We start from the raw sequence: 18,525 nt of genomic DNA on the forward strand, positions 1-18,525 counted from the left end.
CCTTAAGAAAAAAAAATGTAAAAAAAAAATCCATACACAACGGATCACAATTCATGCATAAAAGGGTTAAGTTTGATTTTCAGATTTTGTCAGATTTTGACACAACTTTCAGGATTTTGGGAGGAAGGCCAATTTTGCAACAACATACACAAACATGAAGTTTATTTGTTTTATTTTTAAAAGTGGGGACGTGTTTGTGTTTTCTAAATACAACCCGTCTTACCATAACCTCTATAGGTCTTAGCTTGGGTTCAAATAGATTTTAAGATTTTTTTTTTTCATTGCACTCAAGGGGCCACTCGGTTCCCACGTTTTAACCAGAGCTGCTCTGAACCAAAACCATATAATCAGTTGACATGAGGTCATTATGTAACCTGCAGCGTTACAATGTGTGGTCCGCCATTCAAGTAACTTTATATTAATACGAGCCTCTCACAGCTGAGGGTGAGAGCAGCTGATTAAATATTTCCTGGCGCCCGACAGTGCCGAGTCATTCGCGCTAACTGAAAGGTTTGCCGACCCGTTACGTAATTTCGGTTTTACGCCTTCATTTCGCAAAGTTATTGATTGCCCGTGAAATACGAGGAAGATTTGTTTTTTTTTTCCCCCAATGAGAACTAATTCACAGATTTACGCTGTACCCGAGTCTACTCGGATAGGACTTGGGATGCAGGGCCGCTGTAAAGTCACGGCGCTCTCCCCTCTCCCCCCCTTCCTGTACAAACACACCTCCTCTGCCTTCCTCTGGGGAGGAGAAAAATCATTCATTATTTTAATGGGTGTCAAATATGTTTTCCAAATCTACTAAAAGGTTATCGTTGTTACACATGGACAAGTGCTTATATTTGAATCAATGTTAACTTTGTTACTTGGGAAATTTACTGCCTTCCCCGCTGACCACGTTGCACAAACTTAATCGGCATGTTTTCACAAATTGCAGCTGGAGGGTGATTTATACGGCTGGAGCGACTGACTGCTCTTTGATAGAGCCGGAGCAAAACACATATCTGAGAGGTGCAATGAGGGCATAAGTAACACTCTATATTTTCATTTGAATGTCTGACACGTGGAGATTATGTATTGTTGGTGTTAGAAGCAGCAGGGGCGTGGGGGGGGAATTAGAGGTGGATGGCAAATTTGGTAATATAAATGAATGACATATGGGTCTGTGCACAACCTCTGGCGATTTATAGAGCGAGAGCCGATGTAGTCGGACTCAGACCACATCCTCGCCGCTGGTTTTTTTTTTTTTTTCTGCTCACCTACCACTGCAGAGGTCAGGCCTTTCTTACAACAATCACCACATAATGAAATAAAAGGGAGGGGGAGAAAAATTGATCATTTATTTATAGTAAAAAAGCCAAAAAAGAAGAAAAACGGAGAGAGGAAAAGGAAAGGAAAAGAGCGCCGGCGTTTCTCCAGCGCCTCGGCTTCACTATTTGTCTTGGGTGAGTTAGCTTTATCTAATAAAGTGTCTTTGTATTAAGATGGATACTTCAAACGCTCTTTTGTCTCTATAATCACAGAGGAGGGAGGCAGAACTCACACATTCCTCGCTCAATTTATTATTAATAAGTACATCAGTGGGAGAAAGATATCCTGGGGACCGAAACACCCGCAGAGCATAGCATTCATCAAACGTAAACGAATATCACAATACACAGGATACAGAGGCTCCAATAACAGATAATTGATGAGAAAGGTCTTTGGGTGCAGTGGATCACTGCTGGTGCTTATCATTATATAACATCATTTCATAGTTTAGCACAAATGATGAACCGTTTGTTGAAGGGTAGGCATATTTCTGCTGCCTTCTGTGTGCAATTAAGCGGTCTGTTTGTGGCCGAGGGGTCAGCGTGTGATTGGGCTGCGGCTGGCGGCATATCCGCGTCCTCCCAATACCCGCGCTTCCCCGGCGAGGACCCTAATCTATTGCAACCACGGCAATTACCCTTCTGACAGAATAACAAAACACGAACACAAACCGTATGATCACATCTGAGGCTCTTTTCTTTTTCGTTGTTGTTTGTAACCTCTTCATCTTCTGCGGGAAGGAACTTTGAATTTTGTTTTCTTTTCAAGACGCTAAATAAAATCCCTGTTCTAAACTGATGAAAGATGCAAAGCAGCGTTCAAAATACTCAGATGTGCAGAGATAAATTTGGGGCTGGTAACGTTTGTAAGTGATAATGACGTTCCACTCTACGAGACTTGCAGGGGGAGGCAGTGTTTCAGATGACAGATGGGGCTGACTGAATGACTGTGAGAATAAGCCACTCCCCACCCGCCTGCACAACCTGTGCTCTGGTGCCGGGTTTCCGAGAGCCAGAAGCAGCACAGACACATGTAGCTATAAGTCCGAGGGCAGGAATTCAATCAATAAAACTTGCCCCTTGACAAGATATACCATGTTACAGGCGAGTCGTAGGGAGAGAAGGTGAACCATCTGTCCCATTCTTTGCCATACTCTCCGTTTCACAACGTCACTGTGCTCTGTTACTGTTCGTAACGGCGGATGATCCCCTTTGTGGCCAATAATTTGGTTTAAAATATCTGCTTCCATACCCGCTTTCATTAAACGATCGGTGATTAAGTTGCTTTCGCCATACAGGTGATGTAAGGTATTGCATTGTTGTTTCAAACAAGCCTGCATGGATCTGCAAAACGAGGTAAATGTTTCTACATGTGTTCTACTTTCATACCGTGCACAAACCGGATCTGTGGCTATGAAAGGTGCGCAGACGTTATTTCGAATGCCAGTTTTTGTGATGTGTTAAACAAACTAAGCTGTAAGTGTGCACCATTAAACCACTACTCTGTTGAAACAACTTTCTTCAGGTCGCCCTACAGATTTAGGTCTAATCTCTGGGTGAGCCATTCTGAAACACAATCATCTTCTGGTGAAAGCAATCTTCTGTAAACGTGAATGATTACTTTGGGCTGTTGTGCTGACGGATGTAGTTAATTTCATCTTCCTCGTCTTTTGTGTTAACCCTGACTGGTTTTTGGAACCGCTCATAATTTCCAATTAACATAACTAAAGAAGAAAAGCAGTCCCAAAGCATGATGCATTCACCACTTTGCTTAAAGAATATTGTTTTATCCTGGTGATGTACCCTTATTTTTACTCCGACTGTACCGTCTGGAATTATGGCTAAAAAGTTCAGCTGATAAGTTTCATCAGACCAAATCACATTTTCCCTCAGGGTTTAGGAAGAACTCAGTTGTATTTTTGGACAATCTGCAGAGCTTCTTTGTTTTTATTTGGAACCAAAAGGTGTTCATCTAGCCACCCTACTCCACAGGTCGAACAAAAGAAGAATAAAGAAGATTAAAATCACATTCATCTCGCCCTCATTTACGGTCTCGACAGATTAAGATCGAGGATACAAACGGCCGAAATGATGTTTCCTCCACAGGGTACCTGCAGGCATCTGGTTAGGATGCTTCATGGAGGACGTGTCATTACATGTTTACGCACCATTCTCAACCTATTTACTTCCTGCCCTTTCATCAATCTTGGGAAGACGTCCAGTTTTGAGCAAGGGTTCCTTCTACTTCAAGATTACCGTGTTTAATGGCGCATCTAATACCTTTCAAAATCATCAATACCGAATAATGACTACTTTTGCAAAAGCACCGCATTTGAAACAATTTAAGATGTCAAATTATGTAACATTCAAAGGAAATTGTAAAAGCGAGCAGCAAAGCCAAGCTGTAATAATGCTGCGGTTCACGGAAGCTTCTACCGAAACCAAACATCAGCCTGACTTCACTACAGCGGACGTTCATTGTTCTCAGTCCACTTAAACTCTGTGCTTCAGTTCAGACAGACAATTCATCACGCGTGGAATGAAAAGGTTCCTATTGTTTCAGTGGACTGCATAATTTTGCCCTCATAACAATATGAATACTTCTCCATCTGTTTAGGATTAGCTTTCAACCCGCACACACGTTAGCTGCAAACCCATAGCCCATGTGAGACATCTACTGCTTAATTAAAAAGAAAAAGGAAAAAAAAAAAAAAAAGTCAGAATAAAATTACACCGCTATAAAAGAGTCTTGCCAACAATAACATTATCGTTTGACACACAGCGTGTCAGTGGGAAAAAAAAAAAAAAAGCTTCATATCACAGTAAAGCGAATCGACCTTTGAAGAATGCTTGCGCGCGCGCGCGTGTGTGTGTGTGAACCGCTGATTTGAAAGCTTCAAAGATCGCTTTTAGGATACCACAAAAGAATAACCTCTGACACCCAAACAAACAAACATAAGGCACATTTAAATAGCGCGAGTTGGAAAAGTCTTAAAGCCGACTTCTTTGGTGACGCTCGCCGCGCCGTATGTGCGTCTGTCACGAGGAGCAGGGACATGTCTGTTATGTGCGGTTTGATTAAAGCATGATGGCTGGTGTCCAACCTGCTTTCCCGGGGAGAGCTGTGACAGCCAGCAGCAGCAGCGCGTCTACCTGCTGCCGCCTCTGCGTGTTAGGTGATTTACGGCTGACTCCCCTCCGTTTATGTACTGCCTTATTTTCATTTCCACCCCGCTGAGTGCCAGGTTCAGAACTCCTGAAGAAATATTATGCTTTGCTGACAAAATGCAGTGACAGCCATCTCCCAGCCTTAGAAAAAAAAAAGAGTGCCAGAGTGTTTAACAGTACGAGAGCCTGGGAGACAAGGCGAAGTTGAAGGCATCTGTAAGCACGAGCGGCCCGTTGCAACAAACCATTTGATCTGAAACGGTGGAATGATGTTTATAGCCGAGTTAGAATCTACTTTCAATTAAAAAAATGACACAGGGTGGTGGGGGGGAGCAGAAAGGGGATGTCTGTAAAACAGACGGTAAAATTTATTGAACAACTTTTACTGGGGTCTCGTCTGAAAAACACGTGGCGCACAAATGAAATGTTTGTTTCGACAGATGAGTTCGCCTGCAGACACGCAGGTAACTTGACGCCAGGGACTTTTTCATTAACCCCGAGTTCAAACCCCCGCCTGGCGTTTCATGCGTTTCGTGAGAAAGCAACAATTTGATGTAAAAAGGGATGAATATAAATACCGCTGTTGTTCCTGCGCCCGCCATGTTTCCTATTCATTCCATCCTGTTTTCTCCTTTACGGAGAAACTACTCTGAGCTGTAATGAGGTGTTGTAGCGTCCCGAGGCGTTATCATTTGCCACATTACTATTTCAAAAGCTCCGACAACAGCACTGTGTCTGATGTAATTCTCATGCATATGGAAGGTGCTCCAGTGACTTGATATGCTGGTTGTGAGGAGGAGAACCCATGCTTAAGAGAGAAAGAGAGAGAGTAATCACAAAGCTAATGAGGCAAACACGGATTTGAGTAGTTGGGGCCAGGCCTGAGTCGGACACACTGTTATCTGTAATTAACCTTTAGCTAAATGATGTTTATTAGGGCGGTTCATATAAATGAGACGCCATTAAAAAAAAACACACACACACACAGCCTCCTCCCTGCTGCATCTAAGACTGACTATAAATAAAAATTGTCATTGTAACCTAATCAAATTATAAGATACATTTTGGCTTGGCTGTCAGTCGTCTAACACTCTATGTCTCTCTATTCCTCTCTTTCCCAGCAGATGAGGCAGAGCAAAGTGAATCCCCTGAGGTCCTCTCATCTCTCTTCAGGAGCTGCCGAGTCTCTTCTCTTTTGTGGCACACCCAGAAGGATTAAGCGCAAATGGCATTCACATGATTTCAATAAGCTCAGGGAGACGAGAAGCAGCCATTCGGCGCATTAGCTTTCTTTTTTTTTTTTTTTTTTTTTTGCTGCAGAGGACATAAAGCAGACAGTGAGCAACTGCAGGGAAAAGAGAAAGAGTGAACACACACAGTTAATAATGTTCGCAGTAATAGACTGGTCTGGCGACAGTGAAATGGAAATCCACAGATGTCAAAAAAAAAAAAAAAAAAGAAAACAAGACAGGCCCCCCTGTAAGTGGTGATGTCATGTTGAAGGGCTCTGGACGGGGTAAGACGTGACCTTGAGGTGACTGTCATAAAATGTGACTTCTCAAGAGCAAGGTCAGAAAAAAAAAAAAAAAACTTTCCAAAAAGTTTTTTGGAGCCTGCATACATGTGCACCAGGTAAGCACCGGTATTTTGTAAGCACGTTTTTTTGGACCAAGTAATCAAAAATATTTTTTTACTTATCATATGAAAACATTTCCAGACACATTGTGCTATTTTATAGCACAGTCAAGTAGCTATGCTACTTTTAGTTTTTGTGAAAAAAGCACCTTTAAAAAGAAAAAAAGCCTTAAAAATGGCCTCTGTCTCTTTAAAAACTCCCTAACCTTTTTGACAATCCCCCTTCAGCAACTCCTCACAACAATCCAAGGAGGAGCTTTGGGAAAATAGGCAGCACTTTTTAATGTGGGAATGACATCATATAAAAAATAAATAAAAATAAAGTACATTTTTCATAGTTTTAAAGTACATGATTCAAATTATTTGAGGTATGCTCATTTACCTTGTTAAGTCATTTTCATTTTATTCCACTACAACCACAAATTGCATTTCATTAGAGTTTTATTTGATAGACCAACAAAAAGTAGTGCAGAAGAAGAGAACTGACACAAATACAGTTTAAGTCTCAATTTCTGTTGAGTCACCTTCACCTTCAAAAAGTGATGAAAGTGTTTTGGGATATATATATATATACAGAAACCTTTAATCTGTTAGGACTCCATCTTGTAGAGAAGAGCATACAAAGTGCAAAGATGTGTTTAAAAAAAATCTTCTGTGCTACTAAAATGAGACCAACCTCAACAGTTGCAGTTTCAAGTTAGTCAGCAAAAGTTCCCACTCCCCTGCCATCCTCTGTTCCTTTGGTTTTAGTTTTTCCCTGATCTCCTTCTCCTGATCTGCCTCTTTCTCCTGTGTGCTTTTGACTAATTGTTGAGCTCTGTGAAGGTAGAATGACACCTGGTGCTTTTCCCTCGCCTCTTCACACACTCCAATCCTGCAGTGTCAGTGATTTTTCATCGTCCTTGTTGGGGCCGTTTTATGCATTGTTTCCCTGATGCTGTGATTGATGTCAGGGGGCTGCAATCCGGCGGGAGGGAGGAGGAGAAGGAGGAGGAGGGGGGCTGAGAGGCTGGATGCTGGCCGCCAAGTCCCCTCCGTCTCCGACAAATGTCGGCCGTGTGCCGCGTTGGGGGCCTCCGTTGTTTTGCCGGGGCCACTGCTGAGCCTGCTCACTCCACTCGCTCAGCCAGCCCTCATTTCCATTTCAATCTCAGCCTCATGAATGCAGAAAACTCTGGCCGAAAATTAATAACACCACGCAGGGGAAGAGCGACCACATGGGAGAGGGAAGGAAAGACAGAAAGAGAGAGAAAGAGATGGAGAGGAAGGAGGTGTGGGGGGAGGAGGGGGGAAGGAAAATGGGGAGCTTGGTTCTTTTTCACCCCTTTTGTTCCTCCAAAAGTGCCCCTTATTTTATTTCCCCTTCTCTCTTTCACCAGGATCCTCCAATGAATGGCATTACAGACAAAGCCATATCCGGAGTGACACAAATTTATTTCGGTTGCAGCGCCATAGTGTATTTCCACAGAACCAGGGGCGATTTGTCTGGGGACAATTTGGTTTCCATAAAGGATTTAAATGGTTTCTGTGGAGATAGTGGGGTGAAATTTAATTTGTTTCTCATTTACTACAGCAGGTATGAAAAGGAGAAAAATTGGACGGCTGATGGGCTAAAAATTGGTGCTGTCCCTCTGCTGTATCCCCAAAGGACTAAGGCCCTGCATCATATAGATTGAGTTCAACCCTCCCCACACTAGCCCTCCACCCACCCAAGCCCTTCTAACCACAAGCCAAAACACACACGCACATACACACACACACACACACGCAGCCTGCCACCAGCCTGGAGAGAGCTGTAACCTTAAACCAACTTAAACAGTAACCTTTGGGGAGGCTGCCAATCACTCCTAAAACAACGTTTCCATCGATCGGCCTGTCTGCGTGATTTATGGGCTCATTTTACACTAATTGAGAATTAGAGGGCGGATTAGTGGGCCTCAACACTTCGGCCTGATATGCACTCTGAGCAGTGTAATCTGTCACACCGGGATGTCCGACACTCTCTGCCTCACAAAGGAGGCGAGGAGGGAGCGGAGGAAAGGGAGGGATGCGGGGCAGGAGAGGGGCGGGGGGAGGGTCCTTTCTAATTGAATTTCCAGATAACACGGAAATTAATTTGACACCACTGAAATTTGACTACAGCTCTGCCGCCGAGATCCCTTGTCCTCTCCCCATTGTGAGATGTATGTTTTCTTCTGTTCACTTTCATATCATCTTCTCTTCCCCCCCACCTCTTATTCATTCCCTTACTATTTCTGCTGTGCCTAGCAAACACTATTGATCTGTATCACTTTGAGTAGAGGGCTTTTTGAAGCATGGACTTCCTAAATCATATTTGTGCTCATATTAGAGCAGTTCATCTGCTGCCGTGTTCACCTAGATAAAGAATATTACCTTTCATTTCTCTCATATATTTTTCTCTCCGTTTTTCTTCGGTTTGTGGACGAAGGTCATCTTCTTTTTTCCTTTTTTTTTTTTTCCCAGCGAATGCATGGAGAGCGAATGCCCAGAGTCAACAGTTGGAATTAAATTAGGGTTTCGGCTCGCCGGGTCCATTGTCTGGGTAATTTGTCCCGTAAGTGGCAAAATGAAAGCACTCTCCATGGTTCTCTGAGCACCTGCTGTTGTGTCACTCATCGCTGCAGAAAGCACAAAGCGGGAAAAGGAGGCAGAGAGAGCGAGAGCTGTAAAGATCACACGTGTATTACTTCGGCATAATCAGCTCACATGTCAGTGTAGGGGTGGGGGGTCATGGATGTGAAATGACAAAATAATCAGCAGCTGCAAAAAACCCCAAAAAACAAAAACTGGGGTCATTGCAGCTTGAGGAGCCTAAACATGCATGCTAAGCTAATTCACTGCTTTTAGCTAACTTTAGTACACATGCACAGTGCCTGGCAAAACCCAGCCAGGGACGGCCATGTTGCTTATTTGGATTTTGTGAATCGGTACATCAAACAGCATAAAAGTGGAGGGGAAATCTGAACAGTGTGGTGTGCATTTGTATTCTGCCAGCTTGAGTCAGCACTTTGTAGAAGCAGCTTTCATGAAATTCACAGCCATTTGAGGTGTGTCTCTGCTTGCTCTTGCTGCTTGCACCAGCACCCCTCCCGAGCCCACTAAGGGACAAGGGTGTCAAGAAAATGGATGGATGGATAGAGTCTTAACTCCACTTTGAACTTCTCCACAACTCGATCTGTCTGGTGAATTCTCTGGTGTTTATGACACCGTTTTCGCTCTAATGCTCTCCAGCAAGCCTAAAAATAAAAGCAGCCATATTTACATGTATTAAATTACACTCTATTTCCAAACTGTCATCCTAAGGGAGTTCTTTTCACTGGATTGTACATAGCTGTGCCAGAGAGGACAGGAATAAATTCATATGCACGCCACACTTTTGAGATTTTATCTGTAAAACAATGTGAAAACTATGTCTCATTTACTTTTTACATCAAACTGCTTATTCTTGGTATTTCCAAACTAAATACAATGAAGCTTATGGTTTTATGGTGACAAAATATGGAAACATTTAAGCTCTATGAACACTTTTGCGAAGCTCAGTACATTTATGATCTCTAGCTTGTGTTATTTTCCATCAATATTCGATGCAGCTTGGTAAGGTAGAATCAGAACAATTAAGAAAATACTTAAGAGTCTGTAACTTACAAACTGCTGCAATACTAAATGTCACTTTTAAGATTTAATTTTGTTACATTGCACATTTATATTCTTGTTTTACTATTCTGATTTCATCCCTGCAGCCAGCTGAGCCGGAGTTGTTTGCTTTCATAGTAATGAAGTCATATTTGATCATAAAACATTTAGTTTTAAAAAGAAATATTTTCTCAGAGATGTTACAGAAAATATTGAACAAAAGGACTATTTCCTCCCGTACCCAAACACAAAGTGCTGACTAACAACTAGAGTGAATTAAACCCTTTAACTCCGCTGTAGAGAGAGAGAGAGAGAAAGCTTTTTGTGGCTTTTATTATGTGGGAGTTAAGTTTGCATGTGAGCTCTTAAGCTGCCTAAGATGCATTTATCCGCATAATGAACTTTGGATTCTTGCTAACTTAATCCCAGTAATGCCTGCGAGAGTCAATTAGTGGGAACCAGATTCAGTGCAGTATTTATCTGAACGAGCAGACCTGGCAACCACACGCGCACCAGAACACACGCACCTTATTGACCATCTTCATCTTATCTTTCAGCTAATGGGACCATGGGGCCCATCATCAACTGTGCTCTGAAAATACAGTGTTAGTTTTTTCTTTTCCTTTTTTCCGTTCAGAGGAGCCTGTGGGGAGTTTTGAAATTGAGTAGCTGTTGATTTGCACCGCTAACAAGTCTTTTAAGAAGCTGATTTTATTCCGCCCTGATTGTTTCAGTTTATTATCGTGTAAGTGCGTTAACCCGGATTCTCCTCAATCAGAGCTAGGATATTATCAGCCCGGCTCACAGGTGACAGCGTATTACGAGACCTGTAACAGATACCTCTGGGATCTTCATCTCCCCTGTGACAGGGTCTACGATCTGGAGCATGAGCTTGAATAGAGAATAATAGATGACAGGATGTGATAGGATGGGGGGGCCGTTAGCAGACATGGTCATGGTCTACATTGCCCTTCTTCGATCTCCAGGGACGGGAACAGGTGTGTGTGTGTGTGTGTGTGCGTGTGCGTGCGTGTGTGTGTGTGTGTGTGTGTGTGGGAGCGTCCTTGAGCACGCATGAATACGAGTGTGTCCGACATGGACGGGCTTAACTTTTGCAGCAGCGCCAGTGGTGGCCATGCAGGCAGTAAAAGTGCAGGTTACAAAGGTCTCTATCTGCCTGAGACCTCATTTCTTATTCAGACCCAGAGGGACGGGCGGCCGAGGTGGGGGAGGAGGGGATAGAGGAGGAATGGGGGGATAACTGAGAGGCTGATGGAGACTAGGTGACAGGTTGGAAAGGGCCATCAATAGATCCATCAGACGGGTAATTTGGAGCACGCTTAACATACATCAGTGGAGTCGCAGGAGCTGGTATCTGTCTTGTCGTGGAATCACAGTAAATAACAGTTAAAGATGGTGTCAGGCCTGACCTGACTGACCCCCACTCCCTCCTACACACACATACACACACACACACCCTGAGCACACGCGCACACACTTCTCCCACAGCACCAGCAGAGTAGCAGAACTGCTCCACACTGATTTGAAGGCATTAACACATTGATTAACACAACATTCACATGCATTCTTCGACAAACACTGGGACTCGGTATACAAAAGCATCCGTCTTGTCATTCGAGATCAAATTAATATTTTATTGCCGGAGCATCATAGAGGAGGAAACGATTGAACCATAAGAGAAACTTTTAGGTTTGGAAAATATTTGTTTTATCGTTGCGCCTTACAAAAGCTTTGACCTTTTTCCACATAGTACAACTTAAAAATTACAAATTTCCAACGGTTTTATTAGGATTGTACGTGATAGATCAACAAAGGTAGCACCTAGTTTTCTTTAAAGGGAAAAGACTAATGGTTTTCAATATTTTTTCAAAACAAAATGTGAAAAACTGTTGATTTAGGAAGCCAGTAAATCAGTAATAGAGTTCTCTTGAGAGTGATTTAGTCTAATAAATGCAGCTGTTCTATGAAGGCCTTAGATGATTGTTAGAGAACAACAGTAAAACCAAAATCTTAATTTTGTGTGTGTTATTGGGACTTGCTGGTATATTGTGGAGCACTTTGAGATTTTTGCATCTTGAAAGGTGTTTTATAAAAAAAAAAAAACTTACTTACTTACTTATGAAGACCAAGGAGCATGTAGAACAGATCAATTTTAAAGTCAAATATATTTATATCCCAGCAGTTTTAGGGTATAAGTACGTTTTCCAAGCCTCGGACGCCTCATAGAGACCTCTTCAATCTCTCATATGAGAACAGAAAATATGTGCCACAACTTCAGATCTAATACGCGTTTGTCCATGAGGAAAATGTTCAGATATGACCAAAAATAACTTTCAGTCCTTCAAAACTGTGCATGCAGTGGAAAACCAACACTGTACATCCTGTGGAGTTGATGTGAGATGGACGGACCTTTCAGGACAGGGATGTCCTGAAAGGAAACCTGGAGATGAACAGGGTAAAGTTTTTTATGAACAGCTGACACAAAAAATGGCAGAAGGCAGCACCACAGAAAGTGCTGTAGTAGGTATATGCCAGTGTCTATAACACTCCCATAGATTGTTGCAAAAGCAACAGAACAATACAAAACGGTGCCATGTTTGCCATTTCTGAGAATGAGGTGGATGCTGGTTACGGAAAGAGATGGGGCTACAATATCTTCATTTAAAAAAAAAAAAGGACATAACGTGCATTTACACACTCAAATATGAAGCCAATGTTTCCACTGGTTCCAGTTTTCAAAGATGATTGTTTCCGGTCTCCCAAAGTGCCGGATCCATGTGGACGCACAGCCTAAATGACGAAACACATTTACAGATACGTCTAACATTGTCTCCATCTTAACTGGACCTTAAAAGTTTCAGTTTTGGCCCTTAAACATACACAGAAATGTTAGGCTCAGTCAAAGTCCAGACTTAATTGATTTAAGATTTGTGGCAGGATTAAAAATGGTTGGTCACATTAAATCTGACTGAGTCTGGGCTTTTATTATATGCTGAATAGGGGAAAAAAAAGATCATAAATGTTAGTTGTGCAGGTAAAAAACCACCCAAGAAGACCTGCAACTTAGTTACAGTGAAAGGATTGCACAAAGTATTGCAGTACCAAAAATTGACTTTGGGGGCATAATACTGATGCCCCCACACTTTTCAGGTATACTTGTGGCTGTAATATGGCCAAATGTGAAAGCTCAAAAGAAGGTAAAGACTACGGTATATACATATTTGAAGCAAACTAGGGAGAGATTCTGAAGATTAACTTTGGGTTAATCTCTATAGGTATTTAGGTATAATTTCTTCAAAATATATACAGCCATTTTAGTCACGCAACAGAAAAAAAAACAACAAACGACTGAACTGATAAACACCTCGGAGCATTTTTCATCGACAGTCAGAAAACAAATGCTGCGGGTGCTTTGAAGGCGGTGTAGCACCACGGGGCAGGCAGATGAGCCTCATTCCCCGCGGAGGGCGCGTCTCGCCGAGTGTAAAGGTTAGTGTATGTCTGTAAGAGCGTTCGTACAGTAGAACGTAGGACTATAAAGGTGAATCACCTTAGGCTAACTGTTGTTCCTGCCACTCACATTCACTGCTAACCCATCCAACGCACCGCCATCCACACTTAAAGGTGTCAACCCACGTTTTTGAGAAATCAGCTGGATAACAAAGAGGCATTTCATGGCATTAAGAGGTTGTTTATTCAGTTTCATTCACAGGTATTGCAATATAAAAAAAAATAAAAAATCATATTTAACAATTAAGACATTTCCAGATACATGAGCAGATTTATTTTAGTAAGCACTAGTCTAAGACAAACTATAAAAAAATGACTGAACTTTCATTGAAGAGCAGTTAGAAGAATCAATTCCGAAAATAGGAGTTTGAAACTTAAATTAAATTCATTAATTTTACAAATAATTTTAAAAAGGAAACTAAGTTATATACCTTATAAGCCGGGGCTGTTGTTTGGAGAGGCATTGAATACTTGGTTTCACATCACAGAGCATTGATTACCAGAGCAAGATTTAAAAATATATTTTTAGAACAAATCAAACTTTTCCATTAGGCTGTTTTTGTACTTTAACGTCCTTTTCTTGAGATGCCAGAAAGAGTACCAAAGTGTCCAGTGGTTTTTTCCTTCCCCCACATTTTGCTGCACACTGCTTGTTAGCAGGATAGAAAAAAAGACACTTTTCATTTGCTTGCCTCTCTTTAAATTTATATCAACTTCCTATACTTAACTGATAGTGTTCATTTTGTTAGTGTCCAAGCTTCAATTGTCCCCGAAAGGCTTTCCATAAGGATACTCAGCCTGCCAAGTACTTCCCACAAAGACCTATTTCCATTAATGTATTTGATGTGTGTAAGATACATAAAATGAATCTATTTTAGTATGCACAGTACTACTCCAGATATGCACAGTTTCACATTGGGCAGCGACTGTTGCAATATAATGCAACAGATTCCGGTGTCAGAAATGGGAGATTTGGATGTTTTTTTATGTGAGGCATGTAATAATTTAAATAGTACTTTGTGCTCTGGTGATAATGTGATGAGTTGAACTCTATTTTGTTGATATTTTCACTGTAGATATGGTACAGTGGATTAACCGTGATATCTGTTGTCAGAGGTATGTGTTAAACATATTGAAACATTTTACTGTTTGGAACCAGATACAAATTTTGAAGTTGGATTGTATGTATAAGGAAAAATGCAACAATAAGAATAAAAAACGTGTCAATGCTTGAAACATTAAATCATATAATAAGTAGTTTTTATTAGTTTTAGTCAGTAGGAGATAACAGGAAATAAATGTGGGTCATTTTTGAACTCTGTTGCGATATAGAAAGTTATTGATTTGAAGTGCTCGTATGAACATAATCATGATGTGTGAATACAAACATCCCTCATAAAAAAAATAAAGCATCTGGGAAAACAGGAATAAGCAACACTGTGCAACTAAAACCGTCTATGCTGCCTTTCTCCTCTACTGGCATTTTAAATACTGCAAAAAACCAGAACTGATGAGATTGCACGCAAAACTATTTTTCGTACATGCCATGTCGCTGAACACCCACTCCAAAGAGCGCACACCTGAACTGTTGTACTTTTGAACTCGCTCCACTCCTCTTAGCTCTGCTTTAATTAAACCCTATTAGCTAGTCAGGGCTCCCTGTACACTAATACTGTTACTCTGATACAATTTGGCCTCTGCTTTTAGCTTTAAGTGCATGCAGTCACCTTAATCAAAATTGTCAGCTAAAATGAAACTGCGGCTCGAGTAATTAAATTTAATTGGATCGTGTCACTTCTCATGTTGCCGGTGTTTTGATCCTTGTTGAGTGTTTTGCTGCCTCAACTCCATACCGGGCTTTATTACACCCTGGCCCCTTTCGACCTTGCCAGAACCGAAAACGTGAGACCAACGGCCCACAGCAGACGGCGCTGCTATCGAGTGCAGAGATACGTCTACGATTCGGCATCATTTGGGCATCGTTTTTCTTTTTTTTTTTTTTTTTTCTGCACAATATCCTGAAGTGCTTGTTGTGTTGAGGATCACAGTTGAGGAGGTGAAAACAGATGAATTAAAGCTGCTTTCACGATGCAAGAAAAACAGCTGTTTCATGTTAACAGAGGTATTTTTTGCTGGTAGGGAGTTCAAAATACAAGAACCCGCTGCCTGCTAAACTTCCCTGTGCTTTTTCTCTTTGTGGGAGGTTAAACACGTCTGTTAAGCAAGTTTGCATTAAACAATCTAATATATCTTTGAAGAATAGTTCTTAATGTTTATGATTTTTCTGTTTTTTGTTTTTTTTTTTATGTCAAGGCAACTTTTTTGAAATTCAGACAACTTTTGTTGGGAAATCCCATTTCACTCAGCTCCCACGAATGTCACTTATTTGACAGCGGCGGGGACGAAAATCTCCGCCATCGTCTGTAATAAAGTGCCCTTAAATGCAGAAGGAGCTCACAGAGAGCCAAAGGTGGAATAGCTTTCACCGAGCGTTGGCTTCGCAGGCAGGTATTTGTGTTGCCAGAGGAATGAAAACCCTAAACGGAGTGGTCAGGATGGGCCTGGCAGCACTGGAGTGACCTCTTCACCTCCACACCGGGAGAGAATATGGGGGTGTGGAGGTGTGGGGCGGTGGGGGGGAATTGAACATGCAGCCATTCCACCTGAGGCAGGAGCAGCAAAATCTTTATTCACTGAGAGCCGCTCGCTGTTAAAGCACATTGCCTTTCAATCCATTAGAGCTCACCGTCTCCTTCCCCTTCATCACGCGGCGCAGGCTCCTAATTTGACAATGACAAAGAGCCACTTGCAGATTTTAAATTTCATAATTTTAATCTGTCAAGTCTGACATTTAATTAGTGGCTCCCTAACCTGTGTCTGCCTCGCTCTCTGAAGGGCACCGTTTGTTCCGAGTGCCGCCGCCGCGGCGCAATCTCTCGGCAGACACGAAGAGCGAGTGGATTAATATATATGTACATTACCAGCTGCCGCAAAAGACAATACAAAGAGGGGGAGGCCATTAGGGCCTAATACAGACAGATGAGGTTAATAATATTTGGGAAGTGTTTCTCTATTAAGCAGTGCACTGATTAAGACCCTGAGTGGGATCCCCCTCCTTCATGAGACGCTGATTGGGAGCCGAGGCCGCCTTTTGTTCCCGCTCCCGGGAAAGAGTCGCGCGGAGAAAGAGCGGACAGGAACAATGTGGGCCGACTACGTGTTCCAGATGACAAAGAGGGCCGGCTTAATGAGAATCTTTACAGATCTGGATGACGGTTTATAGGATTCCAACACCCAAAGACGACTTCGTTTCAGCCCAACAAGCAAACGGACGGAGATGGGAATCTTTCAGCTCTCCGTCCGAGGGAAGAGCTCAATGAATGCGATTTTTTTCTTCCACCCACCGTAATATAATATTAACACGCTGACCTCATTAATTTATTTCTATCATTGTGCACCGTGAAGTGTGCCCGTTGTTTGAACATTTTCAATTCTTTGACTTGCAAAAAGAAAGTTTTGGAAGTTGCATCACTGTGAAAGTTGCAGCGAATCTAGCCTTTTAATTTCTGTTTTAATAAAATATCTGTCAGTAACAATAACTCAATTCATTTTTTTTTCTCCACTGATATTTACCCAGATTTTGTTAAATATGACACGTCCGTTACTCTAACGCCACAAGCACAAACTTCAATATATGATTTTCTGATTTCATGTGATGACCAAAAAAAAAAAAACAGTACAACTTTGCAAAGTGGAAGGAATATTATTATGGGTTTCAATTGCTTAAAAAAAAAAAAAAAAAATCTGAAAAGTGTGGTGCGCTATTTATCCCTACTCCCTACGAGTCTTGCTGTGAGGCTTTCTGGGAGACGTCTCCAACTTGCAAATAAAGACAGAGAATATTCACAATTCTTCTTTGCAAAGTACCTCAAACTCATGTAGATTGGAAAATCAGTATTTTAGGTACTGCTTGAGATCATAATTGGATTGAGGTCTGGGCTTTGACTTGGACATTTTATTAAATTCATATGCTTTTAAACCACTCCATAATTGTTTATTTAGGGTCCTGCTTCCTAGTCTGAAGTGTTTGGTAGACTCTAAAAGTTTGTTTCTGTTGTCCTGTATTTAACTCTATCCATCTTCCTATTGACTATGATTGGCTTCCCTGTTCCCCTATCATTATGCTGCCACCACCATGTTTCATTGTAGAGACGATATTGAATATGGTTTTAAGGCCCCGACATACTTCATGCAACACCCCAAAATTGGTCAGGTACATGAAAATTGCTTCATTGCGTTCGCAGCAAGGCATCCGCGTGTCGAACTCGACACCAGGCCCTGCTTGAACTACTCTCACAGAGCTCTGTGCAAAGTGTTGTCTGATTGGTCAGATGTTAGTTGCTGTGCTTCATATGGAAATTTGTTCAAACAGCAATGTTGATATTTATCTTCAACTGCTCCACTTTTGAAGAAGGCTTATCTGATGCAATGAGAAATGATGAACATTTGAAGGACTCTTCACTAAATAACTACTGTAATAATGCGACTAGTGAACGCTTAATAAAAAAAGGTGAGAAAACAATGGGGTTAGGCATAAATGCATTTACAGAAATGAATGGAAGTCAATACAAAGTCATAATAAGAGTAGTAACACAAACGTGTGTGTGTGTGTGTTAGCATGCTTTGGTAGGTTTCTCCATAAGAATTTTCAATAGCGAGTGTGAGGCTCCAAAGACCTGCCTCCAAGGACCTGAGGCAGATGTTGGGGGAGATTGAAGCCACAGAGCCTGGGAGCCCTGGGAGGACCACCGCAGGGACAAACATCCCTCTTGAAAGGAGCAGAGGAGACCCCCAGGAACCACCCAGGAGCCACAGTGCAGAAGCCCCAGGCTCTGCTGGCCATCACATCCAATTCCAGCCGTGGACGCAGAGGCGCACCACCCCTCACAGAGGCCCAACAGAGCCAGGGCACCCAGGCCCAGCCAAGCAGACACCAAGAATGAGCCAGTACAGACTCAAGCCCCCAGCCTCGGACACCAAGGACCACCAACACACCGCAGAGACACCAACCACCAGCAGGGAGGGCAAGTCTGTCAGGTTAGGTGGACGGCCATGTTGTCATTTGTTTGCCATTGCACAATTGTCTATTTTGGATGAATTGTTTCATAACCTAATCTTCAAAGTTCTCCACATCTTTGTACCAAGTCGGCCTGATCTTTTGCCT

At 42.1% G+C, this 18,525-nt stretch overlaps 1 long non-coding RNA gene across 1 annotated transcript in view; it reads right to left on the minus strand.

Annotated features, from left to right (window-relative positions):
• Positions 1 to 1,226: 1,226 nt before the first annotated feature.
• The window catches only part of LOC145549192 (uncharacterized), a 77,908-nt gene continuing 60,609 nt past the window's right edge, over positions 1,227 to 18,525 (minus strand). The window contains exon 3 of the long non-coding RNA XR_014085165.1: positions 1,227 to 8,755. This is a non-coding gene — a long non-coding RNA (uncharacterized LOC145549192). The remainder of the gene's footprint in view (positions 8,756 to 18,525) is intronic.

Source organism: Poecilia reticulata, chromosome 2 (genome assembly GCF_904066995.2).
Source record: "Poecilia reticulata chromosome 2, P_reticulata-male-v2, whole genome shotgun sequence".
Classification (NCBI taxonomy): domain Eukaryota; kingdom Metazoa; phylum Chordata; class Actinopteri; order Cyprinodontiformes; family Poeciliidae; genus Poecilia; species Poecilia reticulata.